Raw genomic sequence first — 27,798 nt, forward strand, 5'->3', positions numbered from 1 at the left:
AACTATTCTAGAATGATATAATTTTCTGCAGAAGTTTGGCTGTTGATGTCAAGCACTGTTTTAACTCTCATGTCTACCTCTTTCCATATCAAACTGTGTCTCATAGCATATGCAGCAGTATTCTTTTTGCTTTATTACAGCGCCAACAAATATCAGAGGATAAGGGCTTTATCTTGTGCAACCTCTGTGGTATCCAATGCATTTTGAATGAAATCTTTTGTTGCATTAAGTGGAGCTTGAGATCCAGAGGCACTTTTAACCTTATGCGGTATGCTCTGCCACTGATGCTCTTTGTGAGCTGTGTTAAACCTAGGTTTGTCAACTGTCTAATCACACAGGTCCAAACACCCTTGACTCACGCCATACTTTATCTCTTCTCTGAGGCCCTGTCCCCTCCCTCCATCCCTCCTCCCTCCATCACTCTCCCCCATACTGACTTTCACTGGGATGGGGTGGGAGCTTGTGGTGTGGAGAGGGTGGGGACTCTGGGCTGGGCCAGAGGAATTTGGAGTGTGGAAGGGAGCTCTGAGCAGAGTCTGGGCTGGGTGTTAGGGTGCAGGAGGGAGTGTGGGCTCTGGGAGAAAGCTTGGTGGAGTGGGGTCTCAGGACTGGACAAGGGTACAGAAGGGGTGCAAGTTCTATTAGGGAGATTGACTGCAGGAAGGGGCTCGAGGCTAGGGCAGGGAGTTGAGGTTTGGGCTCTGGCCATGTGGTGCTTACCTCATGCGGCTCCCAGCCTCCTGCCTATCCTGGCCTCTTCTGGTCTGAAGAAACTAATCTCAGCTATTTTTAAGATAATTAAATGCAAATAAATGAAAACTGTTGTTACATGTGTTCTAGAGGATACAACTAGGATTAAATTAAGGATAAGAAAATTTGGGCTGAATGTCAATCACAAACAGCTTGCAGAAATTGAGTAATTTTAAATTGACAGCTGTTTCCTACGGGAAGTGGTAGAAGGCCCTGTCACCTCCTGGATATTTGAAAACTAGACTGGATCAAATACTATATAATGTGCTATGGAAGGGGACATTGCTGCATTTATAGGGAAAATGGAACACATGGGATCTAATAAGCCTTAGGTCCCTGCGACCCCCCCTAGGGCTGTGTCCAGACTCAAGGGTTTTTTTTAGAAAAAAGTAGCCTTTTTTCGAAAAAACTTCTCCTGCGTCTAGACTACAGCCGCATTCTTTCAAAATTAAATCGAAAGAATGCAGCTTTTCTTTCGATGGCGGAAAACCTAATTTCACGAGGAAGAATGCTTTTTTTCGAAAGTGCTCTTTCGAAAAAAGGCGTTCTTGAATGCAAACAGGGCTTTTTCGAAAGAGCGTCCAGACTGCCTGGGTGCTCTTTTTCGAAAAAGCAGCTTGCTTTTTCGAAAGTACTGCTTGCAGTCTAGACGCTCTTTTTCGAAAGAGGCTTTTTCGAAAGTATCTTTCGAAAAAGTCTCTCTTGAAAGAGGCTTGCAGTCTAGACGTAGCCTAGGTGGGGAGACCAGGAGGCTCCGTGCACCGTTTCTGCCTCCAGACACCACTCCTGAAGCTCCCATTGGCCACAGTTTCAGGAATCATTGTTTGGGGTGGGGGCAGCATGTGGAGATGTTCATCTCCCCGCCCTCCCCCCTCCCCCACATACACACTTAGGGTTCACAGGCTATGTCTACATTACAGAGTTTTTTCTGGGATACCAGAGGAATGCAACTTTTTCAGATCAGTTTCCAAAAAAAAGCAGGCGTGCTCTTTCGGAAGCCCTATATTCTTCTTTTTATGAGGAATAAGGGCTCTTCCTAAAGAGGAGGTTTTTCCCACATTTGGCCCTGTGTAGATGGGCTACATGTCAGAAAAGCCTCTTTCGAAAAAAGAATCAGAAAAAGGTACGCAAATTGCAAACTGCAATTTGTGTACCTTTTTCTGAAAAATAACTGCAGTGTAGATATAATCACAGGGAGGGACATGCTTTGTGCTTCTGGGAATGCCACAGCCCAGCGCAGAGAGAGATCCTGCCTCAGCCCCACTGCACCATTGCACTTTTAGCTGTCGAACTTTAACTGCAGGAGCCTCCAGGAGATCAAGCCTAATTTGAGGAGGCTCCCAGCAGAAATGGGAGGCTTGATAACCCCAGTTAAATCTTCTTCAAAGTCTTGCACAAAAACTCCAGGCTAGTAGACTTCTTCTTCATTAACAGAGCACGCATAATGGACATGGTCCTGGGGAATTTTTGAAGCATTTCTAAAGTTACCAGTAGTTTTAGGGTCTCTGGTAGTCCTGGGCCAAATTGCTATGTTAGCAAATGTATTAGCTGTGTGTAATGCCAAGTGTGGCATGTCATCGACTGAGTTAGTGTTAGAAAAAGACAGAGCCCTCATAATTGAATAGTTGGGAAATCAGTTTGATGCCCCTGCTCAGCCAGTTCTTCCAAACTGACAGTATATTTCTAAAGTTAAAATGCAAAAGCCTGAGTTCCTTATGCAAGATCTGATCCAAAGAACATTGAACTCAGTGGATAATACTCTCATGGATTTAAACAGGCTGTGGGTTAGCTCCTCAATGATTTCAGTGGGAGGTCAGATTAAGTACAGACCAAGATCTTTAGGATTTGACCCATATGTCTTTTTTAATTAGCCAAATTTATTCCCTGGTATGACTATCATACTTTTAAGACATCGTATAATTTTAAATGACCTTTGAATCCTCTCGCTCTGGAGAGTCTGGTGATTGGCACTCTCACAATATTTTATCTGTGGTTTTACCAAAACAAAATTAAATGGTGATATTTAGCCTCTCTTGCTAACTAACCTCTGTATAATCCCAGGATGGCATTTTTTTACTTGCTCTGTTTATCAGTTGGTACTCCAAAGGTTGTTTTCTTCTTCTTAACTATTTTCTAGATAATGACCTCTTCATTTAAATCTGGCCTGTGTATTATTTTTCCCTATGCATCTTTTCTCACATTCCAGTTGCTAGCCCAGACAAAATGTTTTTAAAGTCTTGTAAAAACTAATTTGAGATATTTTTGAAGATAATAAAGGAAATTGAATGCAAATAAGCAAAATATTTTGGTGCTTGTGTTCTAGAGACTACAACTAGGATTAAATTAAGGATAATAAAATTTAGGTTGAATCTCAATCATGAACATCTCCCAGAAGCTGAGTAATTTTAGACTTAAAGCTGTCTCCCAAGAGAAATGGTAGAAGGCCCTGTCACCTGTTGGGACATCTTAAAGCAAGACTGAAATGAATGCTAGATAATGTATTATAGAAAGAAAGATTCCTGCATTTGGTAGGGAAAATGAAAGTCTTATCCCTATCTTATTCTCTGAGTTTATTCTGTGAATGTTAAGGTTTAGAATTTAGTGGCACAGCACTCAGGAAGATAAGATTCTTGTTCTGACCCTTTCTATCGTGCCCCTTGAAAAGTATGCATTGCAATAAGGTTTTTCATTACACAATTATAAAGTCTCTGTCATCTTTCATCTACGATCTTAAACTAGTTCACAGACATTATGGGACAGATTGTCACTCTTGGAGGCAGAATTGTACTCAGGATGGAAGAAGGAGGTGTCCTCTCTGTAGAGTAAGAGCTGGGGTATTACATATGTTTAAGGTGCAACATCTCTAGGACACTGAGGAAAACTCCTTGGGAAGCAACATTTGATATACTTGTGGAAAAGCATAGCAAGCACTACCTGCAGTACTAGCTGACAACACAGGGCTTAAGACAGTGGACATGCCTGAGCCTCACCCATATATGTTTTTTTCTGAAGCTGCAAGTACTACTGGCACTGTACTGCCCACTTCCATACTCTCCAGAATGCTTGTAGCCAGTTTATATCTGTTTCCTACATGGGACTCCATGTAGCCTCTAGCATTCCCAGGTAAGTGGCCACCACATATCTCTATGGACCTGTCTACATTGGGGAGCTCTTTCAAAATAACAAGGTGAGCGTCCACACTACCAACTCTGTTGTTTTGAAATAATGAGCTTGTTATTTCAAAATAATAACTCCTGCTTGTGAAGAGCAATAAGCTTATTTCAAAATAGTTATTTCAGGAGTTATTATTTCCAAGTAACTTATTTCAGAATAACCTGATTGTGTAGACATAGCCTAACTGATCAAGCTTCATAATACTACTTTGATGTAAATGAGAGATGTAAAGGGCATACTATCATAGAAACTCAACCTCCTGTGGCATGAAACAGCAACTAACAGTATCCATCCATACTACGCAACAGCTTTACAAAGGGGGCGGAGAAAAATAATGTATCCAAATGTGATTTAGGGAAATGAAATCGAATTACTTGAGTTGAAATTTGACCATGACACCAGAGCTAACATCCTATTGTTAGGAAAATGCCAGGATATTTTGAATGCCCACTAGGGACCAGGACCTTGCTTGGAAGTCATGTGATCAAAATTTTTCTACAAAGGACAGTTTGCTGTGGAACCCTAGATTTAAATTTCTGGTTTTCTGCAGCATCTATATTTAATATTTTTTTGCTTTTAATTTACAATAAATATAATTCCATTCTGACCCAGACACATCAGTTATGCTGAACTCAATAAAGTTCTGCTCTCTGTTCTCTGCCTGTGTTCAGTACATGTCCTGTCTTTGAGTCACTTACCAATCTGATCACTATTGAAAATTTAAATTCCTTTCTTGATCGTTAACAAATCTGTTTAATAATAATGGTCCTGGCAACTATCACTGTAGCATCTGAGTATATTCCTCCCTCCATTCTCATCTAACATCACTGATGAATAACTCATTGCTTCCTATCTGTCAGTTTTTATCCACCTTATTGTATTATTATCCAGACCATAATACTGTAGTCTCTCTATGAGCTTCCTGTGTGGTACAGTGTCAAAGGCCTTGCTAAAATCCAAACAAATTATATCCGCCACATTTCCTTTATCCACCCAGTTTGTCACTGCACTGAAACACCCGTCACAATGAAACATTTATTGATGTAAGTTTCTGTGTTAAACCAGAGCAAATGTGAAGGTGCTGCTGTGATTATATGATAGAACCTGCTTCTTAGCAGGTATTATCATTTTATGCACTAAAGATAATTTGAGCCATGGGAGATGATATCATTCAACAGGAGCAGTGGGACTCTGAAGATCAGAGCATTATGAACCTTGAAAAGAACTGGGAGAGGTTTATATGCTACAATGACTTGTAAAAAGTATAAGCAAAGTACTCAAGCTGTGTTCTGAGTGATACTCAGAGAATACCAGTATCAGAGCTGCCTTCACAGAGAATTGTATCTTTATAGAAAGAATTGTTTGGGCAAGGCCTTGCAAAAGCTGCATGCTGTCACTATTCCTGTTCCTTGGGAACATAAACAGGATCTAGGGACAGCTTGTGCAAGAAAACAGTTGGAATAGGGAATATCAGAGTTTTCAGCAGCCAGCTTGATTATCTTCATCACCCAGCGTAGGAGGAAAGCTTCAAGAGGTATTAAAAGGAGTGCTGGGTCCCATCTCAGCTGCAAAACAAATAATAGCTATAACACATTTCAGGATTCCAGGCCAGGTCTTGTATACAGTGACAGAGACTTCAGCAAAGTGAGAAGTTCAGCTTCTATATGCTTTAGCAGCTGGGATTCTGAAGAGCTGCTTTCTCATTCCTTGAATAATTCAGATGAGTCGACTGTGATCCAGGTGGCCTAACTGAAAAATGGGATCGAGAGAGCTAGTTTTGACCTTACAGCAGGCCCCGACATGGCAATGATCGTTACAATTATGTGTACATAGCAGTTTCCATGCTAGCCCTCTTTTGTCCCATACGTTCTAAAACTGTCATTATTCAGGCCATAATTTCTCATGATCAGTTTCTGTACAAAAGAAATTATTCTTTGTCGAGTAGTGTCCCCGAGGGTGCTCCACTCGAGGTGCTGGGCTTGTCCCAGCACCGCAGACCAGAGGATTTTTGTTAGCAGTAGCATCCACCGGCTTGCGCCTCTCTGCTGAGCGTGGTCCGGTCTTGTCAGTTTCCTTCTAACCATCCACGGTCGTAGATGGAGATAGGACGTGCTCCCTCTCCGATCTGAGGAGAAAGGGAGATTCAGTTTTTAGTGTTTAGTACTTAGTTAGTAGTTTGTTAGTTCAGCGTTCATGTTAGCAATTACTGTTAGTAGTTGTAGTGATTTTATCACGGTTTAAAAAAAAACAAAAAACTGTTTCAGTTCCAGTTCTCTGGTATTTAAAATCAACACTTTATTACAAGATCATCGTGTCGGGATCTTCTGGCTTTAAGAAATGCTCCTAGTGCCGGGAGGCAATGCCTGCATCGGATGGGCATTCCTGGTGTATCAAGTGCCTGGGAGACGGACATATTCCGCTTAATGCGTGCTCTGCATGAAACTGACAGCCAGGGCAAGGTGCGATAGGGAGATGAAGCTACAGATGCTTCTCTTCAACAAAGCCCTCCAAGCGCCCGAAGAAACTGAATTGCCCTCGAGCTCCCTAGGCAGGAATGAAACTCGCCCAGCTACTAAGCAGCCCCAGCGCAGAAGGTCAAGTCCCCCTCCCAGAGTGAGTGTGGGGGATAGACCCGATACCTCTGGCATACGACCAAGGCACCCGACTGAGATGATGGGCAAGAACTGTAGTTTCATTGGCCCCGAGTTCTACCTTGCCAAAATGTCCAGTACCGGCCTCTGCTAAAGGGCCGTGGGCCGACTTGGCACCGGCACCAGCTTTAATGGCCATTCAGAAGCCAGCATTGGCCGCACCGGCATCAGCTTCCCTGGTGCCTGTGCAGATGGAAGCAACTCAGCCGGCACCCGCAACAGTGGTGCTGGCTACAGCACCGTTGCTCTCTCCAGTGCCAGAGGCATCGGCACCGGTATGGCGGCCAGAGATGGGCACCAGGCACACCTCTTCACCGGTGCCGCTGCCGGAACAGCTGATGGTGCCAACGGCACCGGCTTACATGGAAGGCAATGGCCGCATTGCTGAAGCTGACTCTGCAGTGGCCAGCCCCCTACACACGGCACCGTCCTCTCCATACATCTCCTCGGTGCCAGCCAGGGCGCAGCAGAAGGCAAAGCGCATTAGAACGCCCTCCCTCACTCCAGATTGGACTGCTTTCTCTCCGGGGCCATTATCACCAGCATGATCCCGCTCTGCCAGCCACCACTGTGCACCATGTCACGTATCTACTAGGGACCGATATTACAGGTCACCTCGTCACTCCCCTTAATGACGGTACTATCGAGATCACTATTCTTGCTCCCAGTCACGTTACACCATGAGATCTGTTTTCTCAAGGTCCTCAAGACCTTCAGCATATTCACATCGCTATGGATCACCACGAAGGTATTCACCAGGATGCTCGCCAAGGTTGTATCATCACACACGATATTATGACCATTATTACTTTGACTGTCCATGCTCATTCAGCAGATGATACCCGCGATCGCGATTTCTGTTTCGCAGCCATACAGCTTCTCCACGTCACCCACCGCCAGAACCTCTCCCTCCTGCAGTTCTGCCAAAACCAGTGGAGGGTATAATCTCGGCCCATAGTCAGGAGGAACAAGGTGACAATCATGTCCCATGCCAGGAACAACAGCATTCAGGCTCCCCTGCCTGTCAGTCATCATCGTCACCTGATGATGCAGTCTTTCTAGAGGAATTGTCGTCGACAGAGGACCACAAACAGTTTCAAAAGCTCTTTAAAAGAGTGGCTCAATCTCAGGATATGCAAACCACTGATGTGCAACAAAAGAAGCACCACTTGCTGAAAAATCTGCAGCCTTCCCCAAAATCTAAGCTAGCACTTCCCTTTGATGAGGCCATCTTGGAGATTGCCAATGACAAGTGGCGGACTCCAGCAGCTTCTCTTCCAACCAATAAGCCAGAAGGGGATGGAGTTCCTGTTTACCCAACCCCAACCCAATTCTCTCGTCATGGATGCTGAGCAAGAGCAGTCGAAGACGACACAAGCCAAAACCACCGTCAGTGACAAAGAGGCTAAGCGTCTGGACATTTCAGGAAAGAAAGTTTATTCTTCCGCCACCTCAACCTTGAGGATGTGTAATTATGCGGCTCTCCTTTCAAATCACGATTTTGATAACTATTCGAAATTGGTTCCTCTTTTAGAACATCTGCTGGACTCTAAACAACAAATTTTAAAGGTGGTCATACAGGAGGGCTACACAGCAGCGCAAACAGCATTGCAAATCGCACTCAACACGGCCGACGCAGTGGCATGAACCGCAGCTACTGCTATAGTCATGCGTTATGCATCTTGATTGCATCAGGCTACTGTCCTGAAAGACCTGCAAGCCAAGGTTGAGGACCTACCCTTTGATCATCAGCTGCTTTTCGCTCAGTCCACCGATCAGATTTTCCACTCCGGCAAAGACTCTCGCACAACTCTGAGAACACTGGGGATGAGCACGCCTCCATACAAGCAGAAGAGGCATATGCCCTACAACAAACAGAGGCCTTTTTCTTATGCGGCACCCTACACATGACCATACGAGCAGCAGAGACAAAGACAACATCCACAAAAACGACAGCAACAACCTAACAAAGCACCCGTTCACCAGCAGGATCGGCAGCAAGTTGATCGAGGGACCACTCCTTTGACAGAGGCTCTACAAGATTCACGAGGCTTATTTTACCACCGGTTGAGACCTTACCAACACTGTTGGTCTCTTATATCCACCTACCGTTGGGTCCTCGACATAGTCGCTTCAGGATAAGTCATCCCTTTCAACTCAATCCCTCCCCCCTCTCCACCTTCCCCATCCCTTTTCAGGGACCCCCTCACGAGATTCTTCTGTAGCAAGAGGTGTCTCGCCTTCTTGCCATAGGAGCAGTGGAGAGGGTTCCAACTCAGTTTCGGGGAAAAGGGTTTTAGTCCCGATAATTCCTCACCCAGAAGAAATCAGGGGGTTGGAGACCTATCCTGGACCTACGCCGACTCAATCGTCACCTGCGGAAGTGTTTGGATTTCAGTGGTTATCCATTGCACCTCATGACCAGCTGGTGTAGACATTCTGTTATGAAAGATCCACAGGATCTGGTGCCTTTTCTAGTACCAATAGAATTGATGGTAATAAGAGTACTGAAAATGATTAATTGACTGATATTATAAATTGTCCATATTTGAATCCCAAAGCTATCATAGGAGATGTGCTATTTTGATTGGGAAATTAAATCAATCTTTGATTGCTATTCAGAAAACATTAAAATAATTGATCAAGGAATATAAATAATCCTGATTAATTTATTACTTCTGAATTCAGGTGTTTAAGAAAAATCAAGCACTTTCAGACTCACACCTGAGTATGCATGACCTACAGCTGAGGAATAGGCTTCAAAAAAGGGAATATGCTCTTTGATAGGGAATGGTTTTCTTTTTATTAATTTTCAAATTTCAGATAAATGCATTTCTAATGAAAGTGGAAGATTTTGAGTACTGATTTGAACCAGACATAGCAAAGACAGGTGCTGATTAAACTTCTATAATTCAACTATGCCAGTAAACCTAAATCCTTCCACGGCAGCTCTGCTTTCCCAATCCTGGAGTTTCATGCAATCCTGCTAAAGCATAGGAGTGACCAAACAGAAGGAAAATTGACTTATTTATGAGATTTGTATTTAAAACATTAATTAAAAGTTAAAACTTGTTCTAATGTCTACCAATGTACCTACCAAGTCTTGGGATTTTCTGGAGCAGAAGCTCACCAGATGTTGCCTGAGTATTGTTCCTTGTGCCAGTTAGCCACCTGAGTAATCAGAGGTACATCTATGCTGCACACTCCTTTCAGTGACAGAGCACATAGCCCCATAGCTCAGCTATAAGTAACCATGTAGACAGGGAGGCACTGCTTATATAAATAAAGGCATACCTGAACCCTGTGAATATGTACCCTCTCTACATGCCCGAGCAATGACTACCTCCTCTCTACATTGCTATTTTTAAAGATGTTGGAGTCATTCCCCCCACTGCAGAGAGAGGCTTTGGCAGCTCCATGTTGCTGAAGCCTTTTCTCCCAGCACCTGTCAGCATCTTTCACTGATACATGTAGATACACAGCTTAGTGTGTGGATACACCTGCTTCTTACTGCCATGTGTAGCTATACATGATGCATATGCTGCTACAAATGGAGTACCCTAAGACAACTCCACCTTGCCTCAAAACTGTCAGCATTTTACCTGTAGAACTGGTCTTATGGTTAAATCCACCTGCCCTGCGTGGGGAAAAACCTAGACTACAGGGGTTTTTTGAAAAAAGTGGCCTTTTTTTGAAAGAACTTCCCCTGCATCTAGACTGCTGCCGCATTCTTTCGAAATTAAATCGAAAGAATGTGGCAGTTTTTTCGACCACAGAAAACCTCATTTTACAAGGAATAGTGCTTTTTCGAAAGAGAGCATCCAGACTGCCTGGGTGCTCTCTTTCGAAAAAGCAGCTCTCTTTTTTGAAAATACTGGTTGCTGTCTAGACGATCTCTTTCGAAAGAGGCTTTTTCGAAAGATTCTTTCAAAAAAGCCTCTTTCGAAAGAGGCTTGTAGTCTAGACGTAGCCAGAGTCTGACACAGACTGACCTTGTGCAAATCATTTCCCTTCTCTATGCCTGGGTTTTCCCATCTGCAAATGTAGGTGATAATACTTATGGCATACAGCATGAACGTTTGTATTTGTAAAGTTATTGGACATGTTTGGACGGAAGGTGGTATAAGATACAAAATGATATTCTCACTCCTGCCGTATTTTCTTTATGTTTTGACTCAGTTTCATTGCCAATGTGTAGCTAGTATAACCCCTCAGGATTTGTAAGTTACATATATTGTGTGTTAATTATGGCAATTTCCCCCCAAATTCTTCATGATGGTAATGAAAATGCTATGACATAAATAGGCTGTCATGCAATCTTGCTGAGGCTCCTGTTTCTTGAGCTGGTGGCTCCTAGCCACATGACAGAGATCTTGAGACTTGAATTGCTTTGGGAAGAGGGAGTCCTTTTAACCTACAATAGCGGTTGATTTGTTGAGTCATATTGGACATTAGATTTTCTTGTGTCCTTTCTTACTAAAAGGGTGATTATGGTGTAGGCATCAGTCTACACTGTAGCCTTCTTGCCGAAAAGCTTATTCAAATGAAGCAATGCATGAAATATTGCCGTGCTTCATTTTCATAATTAATTGGCAGCCGCTTTTGCGCAAGAGGCTTTCAAGCAAAAAGGAGCTGTCTTGCGCAAAAGCAGCTGCCAATTAATTATGCAAATGAAGCATGGTGATATTCCACACCATGCTTCATTTGCATAAGCTTTTCCGCAAGAAGGCTGCAGTGTAGCCATAGCCATGAGCTTTAGATGGGAAACTGACACTAGCAAGATACCATAGAACAAGATGTGAGTAGTCATGAGGTCAGCCTTTAGGTTGGAATTAGGCATGTTAAGGCAGCTAAATATATGCTTGGATTTACCTGGGAAAGAGGAGAGCCCCTACAGAATAAAAAAAATTGGTGAAATTCACCGTGGTGAAGAGGGCCAACATAAAGCCTGTGTACCACATAAGTCCCACATAAGCTGTCAAAATAGGGCTTCGGGGTGTATGTGTGCGGGCACACACACATACACTTTTTGCTAACTCTCTGCACAAAGATAAATTTCACATACAGAATTTTTTGTTTCCTCAGTTGAGATTAGTTTTCAGTTGCATGTATCAGAAGGAATCGCTTTTGGCTGCAACTCTCACTGCCTCATTCTCTTCTTTGCCAGAAAGCCACAATGTGAGCTTTGAGATGTTACCAGGGGGAAAAAGGAAAGAACTAGAAATTCAGATCAGGAAACTTTATCTCTTACCTGGCAGCTGCACTACTAGCTAGTTCTTATAGACTCAGTTTATTTTTCTGGATTTCTTTCCTTGTGCTGTGTATATGCCAGTCAAGAAAGGAAAGGATAGTCTTGTACTCAAAGTATATAGCACAAGAAGTCAGGAATTCTAGTTCTAGTTCTTCCATTGATTCTAACTGTGTAAGTCACTTAACCTCTCTGTGCCTCAGTTTCTGTGTCTCAAGAATTGGTATATGACATGCAACCTTGATGGGGGTTCTGAGTCTTAATTATTAATGTTTAGAAAGCACTTTGAGATCTTCAGATGGCAATGTGAAGTATTACAGTTATCACTGATATGTGAAACATTTGCTACTTTTTGATCCTGGGTTACTTTAATAAGATTATTTTATGAATTGTTGTATTACACCCATAGATGGATTTCCTTTCCTTTCATTCAATTGTTTCTGCCTAAAATATCATAATTGTTCCTCTGGCAACTGAGTTAAAGTAATACTTGAATTCATTAGAATGAATTGTGGGATCACATTCACATATGCACTTTGTATATGTGCACACAAGAGCATGTGTTGGGGTAAGTGTGTAAATTATATGAATATGAGGGATACAAAAGCATATGCAAATATCTTCTTGTATAATATTAGCACACTGATTGGTGCCTTACCAGAACTGTGTGTAGGCAGTGAAGCATGACGTGAAAAACACCTTTATTCATATACAATCACATTTTACAACTATTCATTTAATGTTTTAAATTTACAAAATATATACCAAAAGATATGAATAAAATACAGCAAAACACATCTTAGGTGAACAATAAACATGACTCACTAAAGTAGCTTCATCATCGCTCAAAATATTGGTAAGTGCCTAGACAACTGAAAAGTGTCCAGATTACATGTCCATTTATCAAAAGTGTAATCAATGCATGGTACAGCCCTACCACATCATACAGCTCCACCCTAGCTTCTCTGTTCTGGTGAGATTTCAAAATGGCTAGTTTTGCCTGACCCAGCAAAATGTTAGCCAGACAGGAAATGAGCCAAATGTGAGCATTGTATCTTACTCTGAAAACAAGCAAGGGCATGGAGCATACTGGTCGCAAACGCTTGAAAGTTGCTGCAAAAACCCAAAAAGATGAATTAAAGAGGGGCAAGATAGGGAACAAATGAAATTCTGTGTCTGAAAACAAACAGAAGAAGCCCTGTGCAGAGACCTCAGAGGTAATATGATACACAAAGCGATTAGTTGATACAATGTAATGGAGGATTCTTTACTGCAAATCACCAGGGCACTTGTGAAGAGAAGATTTGTACAACATCCTCCAAGCCAAGGACTCAGAAGAGCAGACAGATAGTGAATGGGACACTGGATTCCCCCCTCCCTCGAAAGAACAATAAGAATGGCCATATTGGGTCAGACCAAAGGTCAGTCTAGCCCAGTATCCTGTCTGCTGATAGTGGCCAATGCCAGATGCCCCAGAGGGAGAGAACACAACAGGTAATCGCCACGTGATCCCTCTCCTGTCATCCATTTCCAGACAGAGACTAGGGACACCATTCCTACCCATCCTGGCTAATAGCCATTGATGGACCTAACCTCCATGAATTTATCTAGCTCTTTTTTCAAACCCTGTTAAAGTCTTAGTCTTCACAACATCCTCTGGCAAGGAGTTCCACAGATTGACTGTGCGCTGTATGAAGAAAAACTTCCTTTTGTTTGTTTTAAACCTGCTACCTATTAATTTCATTTGGTGACTCCTAGTTCTTATATTATAGAAACAGGTAAATAACTTTTCTTTATTTACTTTTTCCACACCAGTCATGATTTTATAGACCTTTGTCATATCCCCCCTTAGTCTCCCCTTTTCTAAACTGAAAAGTCCAAATCTTTTTAATCTCTCTTCATATGGAACCCGTTCCAAACCCCTAATCCTTTTTGTTTTGCCCTTCTCTGAACCTTTTCTAATGCCAATATTTCTTTTATCGAGATGAGTTGACCACATCTGTACGCAGTATTCAAGATGTGGGCATACCATGGTTTTATATAGAATCAATAAGATATTCTCTATTTATTCTTTATCCTTTTTTTAATGATTCCTAAAATTCTATTTGCTTTTTTGACTGCCGCTGCATGGGTGTTTTCAAAGAACTATCTACAATGACTCCAAGATCTCTCTTGAGTAGTTGTAGCTAAATTAGTCCCCATGGGTATGTCTACACTACAGTGCTAATTTGAACTAACTTAGTTCAAATTAGTTAATTCGAACTAAGCTAATTCGAATTAGCGCATCTAGACCTAAAAACTAGTTCGAATTAGCGTTTTGCTAATTCGAACTAGCATGTCCACATTGAGTGGACCCTGAACAGAGGTTAAGGATGGCCGGAAGCAGTGCCAGCAGGGCATCAGAGTAGGACTTAGAGCGTGGAGCTGCTGTCTCAGGCTAGCCGAGGGCTGTGCTTAAAGGGACCTGACCCCCACCCTGGACAGACAGTTCTCAGGGGTGCCCTGCTTGCAAAGCAGTCCTAGCTTGGAGTGCCCTGAGTGCCCACACTCGGAACATCACAGCACTTGGCCATCAGCCCGGCTGCACTTGCCACAGGCTGCCATCCGGGGGGAGGGGACAGTCGGGGGGCTGCAGGAGAACTTCCACCCCGAGCAGCCCGCAGAGCCAGCCCAGTCCTCCCCATCGGGGGCTCGTACCTCATTCCTCCCTCACCTCCTTCCACTTACCTCTCCCTAGCCCCCCTTCCTGATGTACAAAATAAAGGACACGTGTGTTCAAAAATAGAATCTCTCTTTATTGAACAAAACTGGGGGAGACTGGGAAAAGGAGGTGGGAGAGGGGAAGAGAGAGGCTGGGAGAGGGGAGGGCAGCTAAAATGATCAGGGGTTTGGAACAGGTCCCATATGAAGAGAGGCTAAAGAGACTGGGACTTTTCAGCTTAGAGAAGAGGAGACGGAGGGGGGATATGATAGAGGTCTCTAAAAGTATGAGTGGTGTGGAGAGGGTACATAAAGAAAAGTTCTCCATTAGTTCTCATAATAGAAGGACTAGAGGACACCAAAGGAAAGGAATGGGTAGCAGGCTTCAAACTAGTAACAGAAAGTTATTCTTCACAAAGCAAATAGTCAACCTGTGGAACTCCTTGATGTAGGAGGCTGTGAAGGCTAGAACTAGAACAGAGTTTAAAGAGAAGTTAGATCAATTCATGGAGGTTGGGTCCATGGAGTGCTATTAGCCAGGGGGTAGGAGTGGTGTCCCTGCCCAAAGTTTGTGGAAGGCTGGAGAGGGATGGCACGAGACAAATGGCTTGGTCACTGTCTTTGGTCCATCCCCTCCAGAGTACCTAGGGTCGGCTGCAGTCGGCGGAAAGGCTACTGGAGTAGATGGACCTTTGGTCTGACCCAGTATGGCCATTCTAAGCTCAGGGCTCAGGGTCGGGGGGCTCAGTGGACCACCTTGATTTTCATGCAAACCTGCTCCTGGGTGGCCAGGCTGGCAGCTCTCCTGCCCTAGACGGCCACTTTCCTGTGCCTAGTGCGGAGGTCGTGGACGAGGTCCACGATGTCTGCACTAGCTCAGGCGGGTGCCCGCCTCTTGCGGTCCTAGGCAGGCTCCCGAGAGCCGCCAGCCTGGTCCCGGGAAGAGACGGAGGGCTGGGGAGCATTGGGTGGGTGGCTCGAGCCATGCCAGGTGCAGGGTCTGCTGGCTGGGTGCTGGCAGGCTTGCACCTGGCACGGGCACCGTAGCCAGCCCGTGCCTCTTTAAGGGGTCCTGGGCCGGGAGAGGGGCATACGAGTTTCCCTGGTGGTGCCCAGAGTGGCCACCACAGAAAGCTGGGGAGGGCTAGCCTCCCACTTGTTCGAATTAAGGGGCTACACAGCCCTTAATTCGAACTAGTAAGTTCGAACTAGGCTTAGTCCTCGTGGAATGAGGTTTACCTAGTTCGAACTAAGCGCTCCGCTAGTTCGAATTAAGTTCGAACTAGCGGAGCGCTAGTGTAGCGCCTATCAAAGTTAATTCGAACTAACATCCGTTAGTTCGAATTAACTTTGTAGTGTAGACATACCCCATCATATTGTATGTATAGTTGGAATTCTTTTTTTCCAATGTGCATTCCTTTACATTTATCAGCGTTAAAATTCATTTGCCATTTTGTTGCCCAATCACTTAATTTGGTGAGATCATTTCGAAGCTCTTCACAGTCTGCTTTGGTCTTAACTATCTGGAGCAGTTTAGTATCAACTGCATATTTTGCCACCTCACTGTTTACCCCTTTCTCCAGATCATTTATAAATAGGTTGAATAGGATTGGTCCCAGGACAGACCCTTGGAGGACAGCACTAGTTACCTCTCTCCATTCAGAAAACTTACCATTTATTCCTACCTTTAGTTTCCTGTCTTTTAATCAGTTATCAATCCATGAAAGGACCTTTCCTCTTATCCCGTTAGAATTTACTTTTCTTAAGAGCCTTTGGTGAGGGACCTTGTCAAAGGCTTTCTGGATATCTAAGTCCCTGAAAAAAATCTACAAATACTAAGCAGCTCTTTGAGGGAGTGGTGCCTGGAATTCAGAGAAGACCGTGTCAAATTGCACAGAGCATATTCTACTCTGAACAGCAAGTGTTGTTGCCAACTTCCAGCTAGACCAACTGGGAACAAACTAGTGTGTCTGTTTTGTCAACCCAGCCTGAATAAAGACAGAAAACAGGTTCTTGAAGGAGCGAGCTTCTGCGGGAAAAAGTGGGCTAAAAATAGGGAAACTTCCAATAGACATTGTATGGAAACTACAAATTTCACAGCAGATGCCAGGCATTAAAAATCAGGCCTAGATCAGGGATCCTTGTACATTCTTTTCCTAGAATCACCTCAAAAGATGGTACTTCTCAGTTAAGGTTGGTGAATCTGCTTCAGGTTACCCATATCACGGTTGCAATGAAGGCCAAAGATGTCTCCCTTCTAGGACACTCATAGCTTGATGCAAGGATTGTGTGGCAGCCTGGGTATACTGGTGGCAGAACAGTTGGACCTGCACCTTTTTTGACATCTGTCTCACTCTGGGAAAGAATATCTCTCCCAGAAGTGCAGCAATCACATTGGAGCCATCGCTCAAAAAGCTTCCCCTTCCTATTCCTTCAATCACATCCTCTGATTATGAGGGTCTGAGTGTGTCTCTTGCAAAAGGAAAATATGAGCCTATTTTTGTCTGAGAAGTTCAGAGAGTTGTGCCCTTCTGTGTCCATCCTGGTAGTCATTAATTAGAGAGCCAAGCATGAGCAATGCCATAGAGACTAGAAGGAGCGAACAAAACAACAGAGGGATACAATACAAAATGGAAAATACTTTAAACAAAACAGGTAATTGGGGTGGGCCCTGTACCTTGAACAATCCCCACAATCTTCCTCACCTTGCTTGACAACTTTTTGAGATGGAAATGTTTCCTACAGTCAACCTGGATATCTCTTAAGACAAGGGGAGCTGCAGGAATGAAGTGCTGTTAATCAACTCCTCACTTCCTGGTAGGACTATCCAAAAGTCACTAATCTCCTTAATGCTGTATCCCTCTTCCTATCTAGCTGACTTGCTGGGACATCAGAAACCAGTGAGAAGTCAATGAGATTGTCATCACCCTCTCGATCCTACTGGACTCCAACAGGTCAGAAAAATATTAAGCTGCTATTGTAATATTCTCATCTTTTAGGAAATGTCTAGATTGCTGGCTTCTTTTGGAAGAAGCTTTTCCGGAAGAGATCTTCCGAAAAAACTTTTTCGGAAAGAGAGCGCCCACACTGCCAAAGCACATCGAAAAAGCAGTCTGCTTTTTCAAAACATAGCTTCCACACTGAATGGACGCTATCTCACATTTAAGCTGTGATTACTATGGATGGAGTGGCCACCAGGTCACTTGTGCTTTTTCCTCTTTCCTCTTCTTTTGAAAGAACTCCCTCTTCCCTGTCCATACATACCTTTTCTGAAAGTGCTCATATGGAAGAAGATTTCTTCCTTGTAGAAAGAGGTTTACCAATGTCGGAAAAAACCCTCTGTTCTTTCTATATATATTTTTAAAAGAATGCAATTGCAGTGTGGACATAAGTGAAGTTTTTTTCAGAAAAATGGCCATTTTTCTGAAAAAAACCTCTGCAGCATAGACATATCCTCAAAAAGGAGAGTTCTGTGTGATCAGGTACCACATCTGTTTTCCCAAGAGCAGCGCAGCCCCAGGCTGGGATCCAGCATCATCCCTACAAGCATACAGGCCCAGGTTTGAGGACTCACCAAATCTGCAGAGAACAGTATCTCACAGGGAATGCCAATTGGTAGTGCTTACCCAACACTGTTCTTCACAGAGCACACAGCTCTATCCTCATCGACTTCCTGCAAGTCAGGGGCCAGCAAAGTCTTAGCTCTTTTAGAAATAGGCATAAATCCATGTCATTGATCTGTTTTTCACCCCCATCTCTAGAATCTCTCTCTGCTTCCTCTGCAAGGAGGGGCACCCCATACTCCAGGACTAACTTCTGTCCAGGTCACATGAAGGAATCACAAGAGAGAATATGGGGAGTGCTTTTCTCTGGGGAATGGCAAACAATGTACAGCAGTAGTGAGGGAACACAAAATCTGGCAATGCACATTCACGCTCTGTCTCCTGCTGTCCCCTTGGATGTCCCAACACTGCCCCCCACCATCCCAAGGTTCCACATTCTTACCAGGGGCTCCCAAGCCAACAGGCCAGGATCAGGGTCACCACACAAAACATTTCATGTTTTCAAAGGTAGCAAATACAATAAAATCTGCCCCATCTATGTGGTGCTTTAAAACCTAGTTCAAGGGCTGTCCAGGGTATTTAGAACCCTGGTGCTGTAATGCCCCATATTTGGGTTCTTGCAGGCTCATGGAATCATCCTAATAGCAGGAAATAGCTCCCATAATGAGAGAGATGAGACACTGGTGTCTCATTGTGAAGGAATGGGAGACATTGGAAAAATCTACTTTGGAAGCGGGCATAAACAAGGGAAAAACTTGAAGAAAAGCCTCCTTTGTCCAGAGTCCTTCCTGTACCAAACAATAGACAAACTACTCTTGGGCCAAGAAAATCTCTGTAAATTTGCTCATTCAAGAGACAGATTTTATATTAGCACAGCCAGTAACCTTACCTACACTCCACAACACATCCTCCACAGTGCAAGAGACAGCAGCATGCAACAAATATGCTTGTGCATCAAACTGCTAAACCCCTCTGAAGCAGAAAAACCTCCCTCCCCTAGTCCCTGCAAGGAAAAGGGGATGGGGAACCAATAACACCATTAAAGCAAATAACAACAAATAACAAAACCAAATCATACACAACAGAAACATGGCTAGTGCTCACAACACATAACAAACTCAGCCTCTCCCTCAGAAACTCCTGCAATCCTGAGAGAGAATCCATCTCCTTTTACTGTTTTGTGATTATGAGGACTGGAGAGATCCATAAGAATGGCCATTTTAGGTCAGACCAGGGGTCCATCTAGCTCAGAATCCTGTTTTCTGATAGTGGCCATGCCAGATGCTTCAGAGAGAATGAACAGAACAGAGTGTTTATCCCTGTCCTCTAGTCTCAGTTTCTAGTAATTGAAGGTTTAGTGATATCCAGAGTATGGAATTGCATCTCTGACCATCTTGACTAATAGCCATTGATGGGTGACATTTTCTAATTCTTGGGAGGGCGGGGGTTACCTCAGTTTTATTTTTGGTCTTCATAACATCATCTGACAATGTGTTTCACAAGTTGACAGTACACTGGATACAGAAATTCTTCCTTATGTTTGTTTTAAACTGGCTACCTATTAATTTCATTGGGGGACCCCTGGTTCTTGTCCAAGTATACTGTGTCAGCAGGATCACCCTTGTCCACAATCTTCTTGGTCCCCTAAAATAATTGTGGTATATTGGTGATGCATGGTTTCCCTTTAAAAAAGCCATGTTGACTGTTCCCTAACATATTTTGTTCATCTTTGGGTTTGATAATTGTGTTCTTTACTGTAGTATCAACCCAATTTGCCTGGTATCAAAATTAGACTTACTCATCTGTAACTGACAGGATTGCTTTGGTGCTACATCAGGTATCCTCCGGGTAAAGTAGGATGTGAGTTCCAGTTTTCAAAGGATGCCTTTTGCCTCTATCTGCCCGTTACTTTGCTGTTTAACCATGATGGCATTTTTTGGTCTCCTGATTTTTTATTTTTATATTTGAGATATACAGGCAGTCCCCGACTTACGCGGATCTGACTTATGTCGGATCCGCACTTACGAACGGGGCTTTTCTCGCTCTGGAGCTCACGGGCGGTGGGACCTCCCAGAGCGCACCGGTCCCGCCACCGCGTCCTCCGGGGCGAGAAAAGCTGCTCTGGGTCTCCCGGGGCGAGAAAAGCTGCTCCGGAGTCCCCCCCAGCACAGCAGGGAGACAGGAGCAAAGCCGCAGAGGCGGGGGACCCCGCCGCCTGTGCGGCTTTGCTCCGGGGCAAAGGAGCAAAGCCGCACGGGCAGCGGGGTCCCGCCGCCTGTGCGGCTTTGCTCGGGTCTCCCTGCTGTGCTGGGGGGGACTCCGGAGCAGCTGGGGGGAGACTGGAGCAAAGCCGCAGAGGCGGGGGACCAAAATCTACTAGCTTGGGCTCCCCTAGCCACTGGTGTGTATGGGGAATGTGGAGATTGTCTCTCCTTCTCAGTTGGGGGCCACTTCAGTGAGGGGAGTCCCCCAGCACAGCAGGGAGACAGAGCAGAGGCGGCGGGACCTCTGCGCCTCCACGGCTTTGCTCGGGTCTCCCTGGTCTGCTGGGAGGGGAGGGGGCGCAGCTAGTGCGCCCCCCCCCCCCCCAGCAGACCAGGCTTTTGTTGCGGGACGCCTGGGGTAGAGCAGCTGGGGTGCTGCTGGGTTGGTCCTGTGGGGACCTACCCGGCAGCGCCCCAGCTGTTCTGTCCCAGGAGTCCAGATTCAGCCGCTGTTGAAACTGATCAGCGGCTGATTCCAGGAAGCCGGGGGCAGAGCAACTCTGCCTAGGGCTTCCTGTAGTCAGCGCTGATCAGTTTCAGCAGCCGCTGAATCTGGAGCCAGTTCCGACTTACATACAAATTCAACTTAAGAACAAACCTATAGTCCCTATCTTGTACGTAACCCGGGGACTGCCTGTACATTTAGTTTTATTCTCTATTTGTGGTGTTTTATATAGTTTCTAGGCACTGGTTAGGTATTTCACTCTTCAGGTTCCCTTTAATTTTCATTTCACTAGCTTCCCCTTTTCTGTGTAGATGAAGGTATCACCTCCCTATAAGGATATTAAATTACTTTACATTACATTATGGTTGCTATTATTTAGCCATAGAGCTATATTCCCCTCTTGGATCAGATCCTGTGCTCCACTTAGGATTGAATCAGATATTACCTCTCTCTTTGTGTGTTCCAGGACTAAGAAGCAGTTAATGGTGTCTAGAAATCCATACTTTCTATTAGAGCAGGGGTGGGGAACCTAAACCCCGGGGACTGGATGTTGGCCCCTGACTTTTCTGGATCTGGCCCCGGAGGCTTGGGGCTTTTCCCCATCATTGGAGAGCTCATGCTGGCACTCCGGCCCTCCTGCAATGCCCCTGTGGAGCTGGAACACACAAAATCTACTAGCTTGGGCTCCCCTAGGCACTGGTGTGTATGGGGAATGTGGAGATTGTCTCTCCTTCTCAGTTGGGGGCCACTTCAGTGAGGATTTGGGGTTTTTTATCTCTCTCTTTTTTTTCTTTTTTTTTTTTTGCATCTCACTTGTGTGTTGCCCCCAGCTGATTTTTCTGTGGGTCAGTGGTCCCTGACCTAACCAAGGTTCCCCATTACTGTATTAGAAGCAGGCCTAAACTAAAACTCTACATTTGAATAACCCTGGATCTCTGACATGTTCAAAGTATGAATCTGGATTCAGACCCCGAGTTTATAAATTGGGTCTTTGTCTGTATTCTCCTAATGAAGAGGACAGATTTTCTTGTGAATGTATACATTTTAAAAGTTCCACTGCCATATATTCAAAATAAAATAATTTAACCAAGACATGTACTTGTTTGTTTTTATTTCCATTAAAACTTTACATCTTTAAAAATGAGTTTTGTTACTGTGAGCCCCAAACCATCCCGCTTAATGCCAAATTGTAATTTATTAATAATTTTTCACATTTGGATTGCTGGGTTTTTCCTTTTTGGGGAGGGTGGTGTTTTGGTTTTTTGTTTCAGAGGTTTTACTTCTGAAAAAAACCCATTAATTTTAAATGCTCTAATGACATTTAAACTCATGCTTATGATGTAACCCTTGGAGTTTTTAATGTTATTCCAACTGTTATTTGAAAAATAAAAGTTGTTTTTGATTTTGCATCTGTTCAAGTGGTGTGCATGTCGATAGCTATCACTTTGTGATCTAATTTTTGCACAGTAAAAGGGCATTGATGTTACAACATAAAAAACTTCACAACCAAGTCAGCTGTGGTGTATCCTTTAGCAAAAGGATACATAGGTCCCGTACCTTTTACACCTTGTACAACACATTTCCTCTTTTCAAATTTGCCTGTCTTTCTTTTCCTCTCTGTACAATTGTCTGAAAGTCCTATGTGCTGTAGAATGGATTTTAAAAATATTTTGGCTAGCATTATTCAAAATCATATTTTCTCTTTCAGTTTGTACATTCTGGTCTTAACAGTTTCCTTATTTGGCTGAAATTAACATTTTTTCCACATTCATCGGTATGTGATGTTGTCTTTCTGTCATTTTTAATTGTTATGCCTGATTTTCCTTTTAGAAGGTAGATTGTTGAAATTAAGGGGCAGGAGGTTTCTTTCCATGTTATTCTGAGATCCTTTAATGCAGAGGCATATTTTGCTTTTGTGAATTGCCTTTTTCCCCCCTCTTTCTTCATTACAGACTACTCTGGGAAGAGCTTTTTTTAACCAAAAAAAAAAAAAAAAAAAAAAAAGCCACGCTTGACTGATAATGCATTGCTTTGGATGGTGAAACATTATGAAAGTTTAATTTTTAATTAAATCTGAAATACCAATTATAACTGAAAGAGATTTTAACCTGTTTCTTTTCAGACTGCCTGAAGTTACATTTTAGATGCTGAAATCACTGCACCTTAAAAACAAAAAGATTAAGCTGCACTGCATTCCTGTAAGTAAAAGCTTTTCCGGTACCTTTTGTCAGTATTTCTCTGAATACAGCACACACAATAAAAGTGTTAGCACAGTAACTGGACATGGATAAAGGTCAGAGTGCCCTTGGATGGGATTTACAAGTTTAAATGACATTTTTTTAAAGGAAGTTGTGCTAGGTCTTTACCAGGTTTTATGTCAAATCCCAAATTGCTAATTCTTTCTGCTGGCTGTTTCGAATTTTATTAGGAATGCTCTGTAGCTTTGTCCCATTTGACATACATTTTCTGTCATCCTGTCACCAAGGATTCCTGCACTTTGGTGCAGAATAATGGGAAGTAGAAGGTTCCTGATGGCATCAGAAATAGAATTCATTCTCCTTTGTGATGTCATTAGACATTTTTGTCCTTTGTTATAAGAATAATTGAAAGAAAGAGAAAGTTTCTGGTGACATCACAATAGTATTCATTTGCCTGAGGACATTGGATGGGATCAGAAATGCATAAATCTTTTGTGAATGGGCATATGTGTGTTCCCTGTTGTGCTAGTAAACAGTCAAAATAACGTTTCTTATGTTTTCGAATGAGAGATGAGGTTGTCTCTAAGAGTCCTATTAGTCCATAAATGCTTGTCAAAGTCTATATCAATCTGCTCTATGCTTATTTAGAAGCTGTTTTGTCAATGTACTCTAAAGAATAATTAGTAGTTGGAGGTTCAGTGCCTGAATCACAGGCAAGTGAATGACCAGACAATGTAAAAGATTCAGATGCTCTAAGTTTAAAAAGAAAAAAGAAACAAAACAAAATCTTAAAGGTGATAGGGGGAAAGGGATTTTAGTTGGGCAATAAAAGATTTGAAATACTAAAAAGCACAATCGATTTATTTTCTCATTTAAGATCAAAATATACATTTCGTAATGAAATCCAGAAGCTTCTTAATTCTTCTCAAGCGGTATCTTTGTTTAATAGCACAAAGTGTTACAGTGTGTTAAGTGTTACATAAGGGGTTTTCACCCCCTTTTAACTCTAATGAATATACTTTGGAGACTAGCTGAAGGATACAGCATACTGCGGGTACATAATACCCCTTCCAGGAATGGAATGCCAGGCATGAGTCAGTGAGTCAGTTTGTGCCATTCCGGCACCAATCCACTGTGTTTTTACATTACTGGCAGGGGCATGCCATTGTTTTGTTAAGTACTAGGCATTAACTGCAGGCTGTGGCAAGTGAATTGGGTTTAAAATTTTCTGCTCGTAGTTCTTAACATCCTACCATAAGCAGTACCCTTGGCCACCATGGTCATCACTGTAACTCTGAGCCTATGATCTCAGTTAAAAATATTTATAGAATTAGTGGTACTAATGGTACAACACTTTGTGGGGGGCAGAGAGGATGGGCTGGGGGAAAACATTTTGGAATGCATGAACACTGAATCTAAAAGCCCTTTTGTAAATCCTTCTGTATTATAAAATAATAATCAAGAGAATTTTGCTTGGAATACATTAGACATTTTCTTAGCAAAAGTTAATAGCTCAATAAGTGAATTAGGGCTAGTTCTTTGAACCTTTGGGATACAGATGGTCACTGGGTTCTGCATGGAGCAGGGAGGCAGAGTACTGTGTAGCAGTGTATGGCCCTGGTGATTGTCCGCCAGCTGAGTGGGCTATATCACTTGGAAAGTAGATCAAGAAATCAGTTATTAAGGAAAACAATTTTAAAGGTAAATGTGGATCTGACCTGCAGAAATAGAACATAAGTATCTACATTTTACTGATGTGGAAACTGAGGCAGAAAGGTTAAGTGATTTGCTACAGGTCACACAGCGAATCAGTGCTAGAATTGGGAATAGGACAAAGAATCCTGATTCCCCAGCCTTCTTTGTTCAACACAATTCAGTCTTTCCTTTTCCTCTATCAAACATTCCTAGCTAAACTTCTCCTTTATGGCATGCATTATCTTTTTCTCCAGGTTACTTCCATAATTCATTTTTCGGAAGTATTATGCCTGAAAACACCAAAATGCTCCTAGCCTCAGCATACAGCCCCACCTTGGAAATATATTAGGATCTCTGTGCTTTATTATTCTCACGCTGTGATGAGCATGGTGAAGGGACTTTTATAGTTGGATATGCAAATCATAACAATGAAATCTGGATATTACTGTTACATTTGGTGGCCATGTAGGCAGTAACATAAAACAATTATAATGTATAGTGATGTTTTGAAGTTTTGTGTTGTTTCTTACTGAAGTTCATTGTGAACAGTGGCTGCTAATTTCTGAGATCTGGGATGAGACCAATCCCAATATATGGCTTTCCTATAAATAGAGAACTACTTATTTAAAAAAAAATTAAAATTTGGAGACTGGAGAGATGATTCCCAGGCTATTTTTCCCTACATTATCTTACTGTTCAGAATGTGGATCATCTCCTCAGCTGGTGTAAATCATATACTCTGTTGACTTCCATGGAGTTTATGCCCATTTATGCAACTGATGGTCTGCCCAACAGTCACCTGAAAAGTGGGCGTTCTAAAGGAAGTACAGACATGATATTCAGAGGAAATGGCTGGGAGATTGAACCTGCAATGTGCTGACCACTCTGGGCCCAGTCCAGCAATGTGTTTAAATGTATACTTAATGGTGTACATTTATTCACTGAAGTCAAAGAGATTACTCACATACTTAACTTTAAGCACATGATTAACTACTTTGGTGTATCAGGGCTACACCTAAGAGGATCAAGCCCTTTATGAAGAGCAGTCTCTGTTCCAGGTACAGTAGACTTCCGATAATCCAGCCCCTTTGCGACCTAGGTGGTGCCAGATTATAGGATATGATGGAGTATCAGGAGACACTGCATACTCCCAACCCAATTCCCCCTCCCCGCCCCCAACCTATGCTTGGGTCCCGGAGCTGCCAGTACAGACACGCGTCTCCCTCCAGGCACTGGGGCACGTGCACTGAGTGGTCAGCTTTTCAATCAGCTGGCCGGGATGCCATGCGCAACCCAATCCTCTTTCCCCTGCCCCTGCCCCTCCCCGGAGCCAAACACTTCTCCTCCCTGCTGTAATACGATCCCACTCCCCCACCCCAACCTTATGCTTGGGTCCCAGTACAGCCACACATCTCCTACCAGGCGCTGGGGCACGTGTGCTGAGCAGCCGGCTTTTCAATCAGCTGGCTGTGATGCCGTGAGTAACCCAATACCCCTCCCCTTCCCTTTCCCTGGAGCAAAACACTTCTCCACTCTGCTGTAACCCACTTGAGAGTGGCTGACCTGAGCAGTTCTGGGTTCTGTCAGGAGTGCTTGCCATTTTGATGCCGGACTATCGGGAATGCTGGACAATTGGTTGCTGGATTATTGGAGTTTTACTGTATTTGCTTTCCGTAAGCTTGAGCAGTAACGAAGTCAGATGTTTGCACAGAGGAAAGATGCTGTACATATGAACTAAAATTGTTCAAAACATGCACGGGTGTGAGATAAATTTTTCGAAGCAGTGTCTAGGGATTTAACCATGTTTCCCTTATCTGAGACTTATAAGAATTGCATACAGTAGATACATTTTTAATGTATGTGCTGCCTTGAAAAATTTCAGCTCATATGTGGCCTAGTGGTCTGAGTGCAGGATTAACAGCCAAGTGATCCTGTATTCTTATCCTGATGGAGACATGCATGGCATTGAACAGGTCACTTAACCTCTCTGGAGTTCACTTTTCATGTCCATTTTAAGGCATGGATAATACTGACATACCTATGTGAACACTTTAGTTAGTGCTTGTCAAGCTTTTAGAAGTGTTAATTGTTATTGTTATTATTGTTATTGTTAACAAATACCTTGTGTGCACAAAACACCTGGGATGGAGATATAGGCGCTCACTGGGGTGATCTTTCATAACTGCCTTGTGTCTTTGTTTTCTTCTGTCACTCAAAGGCATCAAGGCTAATTGTAATTTACAAAAGTACTTCCTATGTCACTCTCCTCACTGTTGATTATTTTATTGCAAACATCCTTTCTTTGTTTGTCTGTCTTCATACTTTCCTCCATGCTGAATTAACCTTGCTTACCAAACTTTATCCCCTCCTCTGTTCTGTACAGCAGAGACATTTGCATAGCCTCCAAATTACAAAGAACAAATTCATTTTGTCTATTAATTATGTTTGCTGATGATGTATGAAACAGACATAAGACAGTTTGAATTTTCGTAAGTTCAACTGAGCTTGCAGGCATAAGGAAATGAACTGTTAGAACCCAAACCAAAGTGATATGGATTGCAGGCATCCCAGAATGTCAGGGCTAAGAAGGGCCTCTTCCACTATAGGAGTGCTGGTAAAAGAAGAAAATATTTTGGAGCAATAGTCAACCCTAACGTATCCTTCAGGTTCTCCTTCACAGTGCATTGAGAATCATAGCACTTGGGGGACATGGGCATCTGCTCACCACTCTTGTAACGTACCGTTTTAACCAAAATTGTATGCCTGAGACGTGTTGTTTTCCCTGGCAGTTATTAGTTCCTGGGCTGAGAAGGTACAAGTCTGTTTTGTTGCATCTTCTGACCTAGGGTACAATTTTTGAAAGTGCATAAGTGACTTAGGAATCCAAGTTCCATTTGATTTCAGTTTAGACTCTTAAATGGGATTTAGGGACTTTTGAAAATTTTATCCTTCTGTGGGGTGGTATCCTTCAATTCTGTACTGAAGGGGCAGTGACAACTTCTATACCGCATTTCTGAGACAAAGATGGGGACGGTGTTAGTGTAGACGTTGAGGTCCAGATTTCTAGATAATGCCATTCTGCACAGTTTCACTGAATTTAGTGAACTAAT

At 43.2% G+C, this 27,798-nt stretch overlaps 1 protein-coding gene across 30 annotated transcripts in view; it reads left to right on the forward strand.

Moving 5' to 3' along the window:
• ZBTB20 (zinc finger and BTB domain containing 20) overlaps window positions 1–27,798 on the forward strand; it is a 715,034-nt gene that overhangs the window by 242,812 nt on the left and 444,424 nt on the right. For 23 of the 30 annotated variants that reach the window (XR_012897271.2, XM_075906071.2, XM_075906010.2 and 20 more), the window contains one exon: window positions 22,918–22,993. The exons of 1 other annotated variant lie outside the window; for it this stretch is intronic. The gene's annotated coding sequence lies outside the window, so the exon portion shown is untranslated. Of the gene's footprint in view, window positions 1–17,397; window positions 17,478–22,917; window positions 22,994–27,798 lie in introns of all 30 variants that reach the window. 6 more of the 30 variants (XM_075906161.2, XM_075906072.2, XM_075905982.2 and 3 more) reach the window with 1 other exon arrangement.

The sequence above is a fragment of the Pelodiscus sinensis genome, chromosome 1, assembly GCF_052426305.1.
Source record: "Pelodiscus sinensis isolate ZL-2025 chromosome 1, ASM5242630v1, whole genome shotgun sequence".
NCBI lineage: Eukaryota > Metazoa > Chordata > Testudines > Trionychidae > Pelodiscus > Pelodiscus sinensis.